The sequence below is a fragment of the Phacochoerus africanus genome, chromosome 2, assembly GCF_016906955.1.
Source record: "Phacochoerus africanus isolate WHEZ1 chromosome 2, ROS_Pafr_v1, whole genome shotgun sequence".
NCBI classification, from domain to species: domain Eukaryota; kingdom Metazoa; phylum Chordata; class Mammalia; order Artiodactyla; family Suidae; genus Phacochoerus; species Phacochoerus africanus.
In genome coordinates this window covers 127,112,963-127,118,674 of record NC_062545.1, presented here as the reverse complement: position 1 = coordinate 127,118,674, position 5,712 = coordinate 127,112,963, and the positions used below count along the sequence as shown (strand labels likewise).

The window sequence follows — 5,712 nt, the reverse complement described above, 5'->3', positions numbered from 1 at the left end:
AACAATGAGCGTGAGGATAAGTGGGGCCACCCCTACTTGCACATGTTGGTTCCCAGACCCATGCATTCTGCCTACTGAGGACACAACACTTAATTTATGGTAATTACCACACCATGGAGGATGGTGCCCCATATTTTTATATTATAATCCCTAAATCAATGCCTGAGCTATGTTTTTAAGAGCTATCTCAGTGTCCTTTCAGGCTGGAAGTTTGCATGTGGCTGTGGAGTGTTAAGCTTCACTATAGTCCCATAACAATTTGTCACTTCCAGATCTCCTTAGCATCCTGAGACGAACTGTGAAGGATTCTCTGTCCTTTTTGTCAGATACTCTGTTAGCCCTTGGATGTTGTGGTGGCCAAGGTCCTGAGAGCAGAGAAGGGAAACCTATACCCTCTATGCAGTCAGTCCTGGTCAAGATGAATCTCTGCCCCTTTCAGAGTAGAAAGTACTCAATCTAGCCAATTCGTCTCCTGAAAAATTGTGCCATATTGGAAAGCTTATTCTCTGTTTCTGGCAGTTTGAGGCATTTACCTGTAGCAGTAGCTACATTAGTGTTGGTGAGTTGAAGCCTATGCTATTAAGGCCATACATCGCCTTCTTCCCAGCCTCCACTGACACTCATGAGCCCATGCTGCCAGCAATCAGGTGGCCTGTCTTCTCCGTTCAGATATTTTATGATTCTTTTGTAGTGGATGCTTTCTAGTGTGAGTTAACATGAGATACAAAGATCTTCCTGTATTGAACATACCCTATTTATCCATTCATATGGTTATTCACCTTGATTTTTCAACATTACTTGACCTTAGTTTTTCAACATTTCTCTTTCAAGGTCCCTAACCAACCAAGCTATATGCCACTGACCATGAGATTGTGGACATTGTTATTTTGGACCATTTCTTTATCCACACAAAGGGGTTGACCAGATGAAATGCTAGGAACTCTGCCAAATGGGAGGATTTTCCCCTCATTTCTCTTTCAGAAACACAACTGAGTAAAGTTCAGTATAGTATCATTCAAGTTTTGATTCAAGCTAACATACTTAGCCAATCTGTCCAGAAACCAAGTCTGGACCTTTCCCTTCTCTGTCAACTGGTTATGAAGCTACTATAGAGGTCACAGAAGTGAGCTGATGCAGAAGCACTCACACAACTTTAGTATAAGAAATAGGATTGTGTCTTGGCTATTGTGAATAGCACTTGCCATGAACATAGGTGGGCATGTATTTTTTCGAATGAAAGATTTGTCAAGATATATGCCCACATGGAAACAGCCTAAATGTCCATCAACAGATGAATGGATTAAGAAGATGTGGTATACATACACAATGGCATACTACTCAGCCACAAAAAGAACAAAATAATGTCATTTGCAGCAACATGGATTGAACTAGAGATTCTCATATTAAGTGAAGTAAGTCAGAAAGAGAATGACAAATGCCATACGATATCTCTCACATGTGTAATCTAATTGGCACAAATGAACCTATCTATAGAAAAGAAACAAAGTCATGGACTTGGATAACAGACTTATGGTTGCCAAGGGGGAGGGAGAGGGAATTGGATGGACTGGGAGTTTGAGGCTAGTAGATGGAAACTATTGCATCTGGAGTGGATAAGCAATGAGATCTTGCTGTATAGCACAGGGATCTACACCCAACACTTGTGATGAAACACGATGGAGGATAATGTGAGAAAAAGAATGTATATGTATGTATAACTGGATCACTTTGCTGTACAGCAGAAATTGACAGAACACTGTAAATCAACTATAATAATTTTTAAAAATAAAAAAAAAGAAATGGGATAAGATCTTCTGCTTGCATAGTTTTCTTAAGAATTCTGACTCTGCTCATGTCCAAATCTCAAACATGCCACTTCCAATTCAAGATAGAACACTTCTGAGTTCTCCTAATCTTATGATTTGGAGGGTCTCACAGAACTGATTCATGTTGGGCAGTTGATGTTTCATGGTTAGATGCTCCATCTTGAGAAGCATCCAGCAGTATATCAGAAAAGTCTTTTTTCTACAGAAAACCAATAATCTACTATTCTGATTCTGCTATTGGAATTTTCTGTAAATTCTACACAACACTTTCGCATATCACCAGAAGCTATAAATATAAGATCTGCCAGGCTGCATGCCCAGTTTGTAGAAATATAGGTATCACAGCCTAAACTTGTTGCACAGTCCTTTTGGTCTGGGCTCTGCTCAAAGTTAGCAACCTTCTGTGCCACCCAGTAAATGGCTCAGAACAATATTCTTTTGTGCAAAATAGGGAGTACAGCCAAAGCACCACAGAGTTTGTTTAGCTAGCTTACCCAACACAATGATGCCAATATGACCCCAGATTCTTTTTTTAATTTCCTATGTTTTCAGTGCTGTACTATAGAATTTCTCTTCAAAATCAAAAGCATTTGTGACAAAGAAAAGGAAACAACTGGTTACATTTAGATTCATTTGTGGAATGATCAGATGAGGGACTTCTATAAATGACTAATATAATAAATTAATGGGATAGTCAACTCAACAAAATAAATTAATCATTTATGGTGGCAATGATAGGGAAACATCCTGGATCACTGAAACAATGAACACTAAATCTGCAAGGCCAAGGTATTACAGCTGAAGTGCTAGGAAGGGAATATACAATTATGGAGCAAATATCTAGTTTCCATTCTATCACCCGCCACCTCGCCTTCTTTGTTTTCCTTTTTTTTGACAAATTAAACTACTGAAGACTCTTGCATTACCAAGGGAGTTATTTTGGCTGGTAACAGAGGTCATTTTTTCTAGGCATCTATTAAAAATTTCCAGAAAGAAAATTGCCTAATTAAACTACTATTAATACTGACCTTGTGCCACATTTATATTTATTTATATTCTCTAGGCAAAAATAAAAGCAAATAAATTAAAGTAAAACAGATCACTCATATGCTTTGAGATAAATGGTATGATTGATGAACTGAAATTACTCATCAAGTTATGGAACTATGAGAGCAGAAGATGTCTTGGACAGTGATCACTGGCATAGGTGGAATGTGAGAGGAAGAGGTAGGCAAGGGCTAAATAGGAAAGGACTTTGATGCATTTCTGAAAAGAAAAGAGTTTTCTCATTTGGGACAAATGACTAATAAATTTTATTATTTTTATTTTTCTGAACCCTGAAAGACTGCTAATGATTTTTAAAAATTGAGTTGAAATTTAGATGCATTAAAATTTACCATGTAGTGTATAGTTCTCTGACTTTTGATAAATGTATACAATCATATATCTGCCACTAAAATCAAAATACAGAGCATTTTCATCACCACCAATATTTCCTCCATGCCCATTAGTAGTTAACCCCTCCTTTGATTCACAGCCCATAGTAATGACTGATCTCTTTTGCATCCCTATAGGTTTGCCTTTTCCAGAATAATACATAAATGGAAACATACAAGGATTTATTCATGTTATTGTTTTGTTCAGCAAATCACTGTTGATAGTTGAGAATAATTTCACTGCATGGACGTACCACAATTTGTTTATCCATTTTCAAGTTGAAAAACATTTGAATTATTTCTAGTTTTCAGTGACTGTGAATAAAGTGTCCATAAACATGCATGTGCAGACTCCTGTGTGGACATGTTTTATTTCACTTGGATAAATACCTAGGCTGAGAAGTACTGTATGGTAAGTGTATATTTAATTTTTTAAGGAACTTCCAAACTCTTTCTCAAAGTTGAATTTTTGATTCCCTTCAAAAAATGTAGGAAGTTCCATTGTTCCTCATCTTTACCAGTACCTGACAGTTTTCTTTCTTTCTTTTCATATTCTCAGCCATTCAAATAGGTGAGTGGTTTGTTAATAATGGTCATATTTCTGTGTGTTTATTTGTCATCTGTATATCTTCTTTCCTAATGTGTTAGTTTAAATCTTTTATTCATTATTTAAAATTGTGTCTTGTTATTATGATTATTATCATTGAGATTTAAGAGGTCTTTAAATACACTGGATACAAATCCATTGTGAGACCCGTGATGTGTTAATATTTTCTCCCAATTTGTGTCTTGTCTGTTCATTTTCTTACCAGTGTTTTGCAGAGAATGGGAGTCCTCCGTGTCAGTACAGTTCAATTCAGAAAACTGTTCTTTTATGAGTTTTGCTTTTGTCATTATTTCTAAAAAATTTTTCATACTTCAAGGTCTCAGATAGATATTTTCTCCTCCCCTTAGATTTCTGTTTATTTTATTTTATTCTTTTTTTTTGACAGGAAAGTAGGATTTACTGGTGATTAAGGAATGGACTATGCCACCAAGGCTCTCAAGAGTGCAGGGCCCACCATTTGTCCAGGGGGCCGATATTAGGGCTGTATTTGACCCCATAGCCATCTGGGATAAACCACTTTTCTGCCACCATGTTTCCAAATTCATCTGTGTTGAATTTAGTAAATACCAGCTTCTTAGAGATGTGCATCTTCTGGTGGCCGAGGAAATTGAACTTGGCCCGGCGTAAAGCTTCAATCACATGCTCCTTGTTCTGAAGATTGATGCAGATGGACATTATGACTTGGCAAATGTGGACCCTGGCCACTGTGACCTGGGGCTTTCCAAAGGCACCACACATAACTGTCTGGAGTCTAGACTGGGGACAGCATGCCAGTCACAAATGTCCACTGGAAAGGGCTGTCTCCGAGGTCCCTTAGGGTAACCTATACAGGCAACAGGCTTCATGCACCACCAAGGAATCTTCTTTTTGCAGCCATTGCACACTGGGCCCCCTTGGGGAAAAGAGCAATGTTGGATTAATTGGCCGCAAAGATTTCTGTTACTTTTAGACTTTATATTTACACCTGTGAAATAGGCTTCAGCATTTCTTCAAAACTTTCAACTAATTTCCATTTTCCTGCTTCCATGGCACCAAACACTTCATTCTCCCTACTTCTGCCACAGGAGGAGCAGTGCCTACATCTCATGCACCATTGAAGGAAACTTTTTTGCTTTGGCTTTCAAGCCACTTGGTTGCTTGGTGACATCAGGTCTCTTAGAGTGTCAAGAAAAATTATGATTTTGTAGTTGATCCATCATTTTCTTGTTGTTGAGAACAGAATTCCTTCCAACATTCTAAGTCCTAGGTATAAGTAAAACTATTGATTTTTGTTATTTTAACAGCTTTATTGAGATATGATTCAAATACTATAAAATTTATCCACTTAAAGTATACAGTCTAGTTATTTTTATTATATGCAGGGTTGTGCAATAGATATAATGATTTTAGAACATTTTTATCACCTTCAAAAGAAAGTTAATATAGACTAGCAGTCACTTCTGACATTTTTATCCTAGCTCTAAATAACCACTAATCTCTTTTATGTCTCTCTAATTTTGCCTATTCTGGAAATTTTATAGACATGAAATAACATATTATGTGGAATTTTTTTGACTGGCTTCTTTTCACTTCCATATTTTTGAGATTCATCCATTTTGCACCAAGTATCAGAATTCATTCCTTTATATAGATGAATATTATTCTCTTGTATGGAACATACCACATCCATCAGTTGATATATATTCAGATTTTTCCACTTTTTGGTTATTATAAGTGATGCTACTATTGAAACTGGTTTATAAGTTTTTATGTGTATGCAATATTTTTTTCATTTCCCTTGAGGATATACCTAGGAGTGAAATTATTGGGTATATGTGGTCACTTATTTATAACATTTTAAGAA

General features: G+C 36.7%; 1 non-coding gene across 1 annotated transcript; it reads right to left on the bottom strand.

The window, feature by feature from the left end:
• Nucleotides 1-4,664: 4,664 nt before the first annotated feature.
• On the bottom strand, nucleotides 4,665-4,799 carry LOC125121736 (small nucleolar RNA SNORA70). The gene has a single exon (XR_007133603.1). It is a non-coding gene; the product is annotated as a small nucleolar RNA SNORA70 (small nucleolar RNA).
• Between the last annotated feature and the right edge of the window lie 913 nt (nucleotides 4,800-5,712).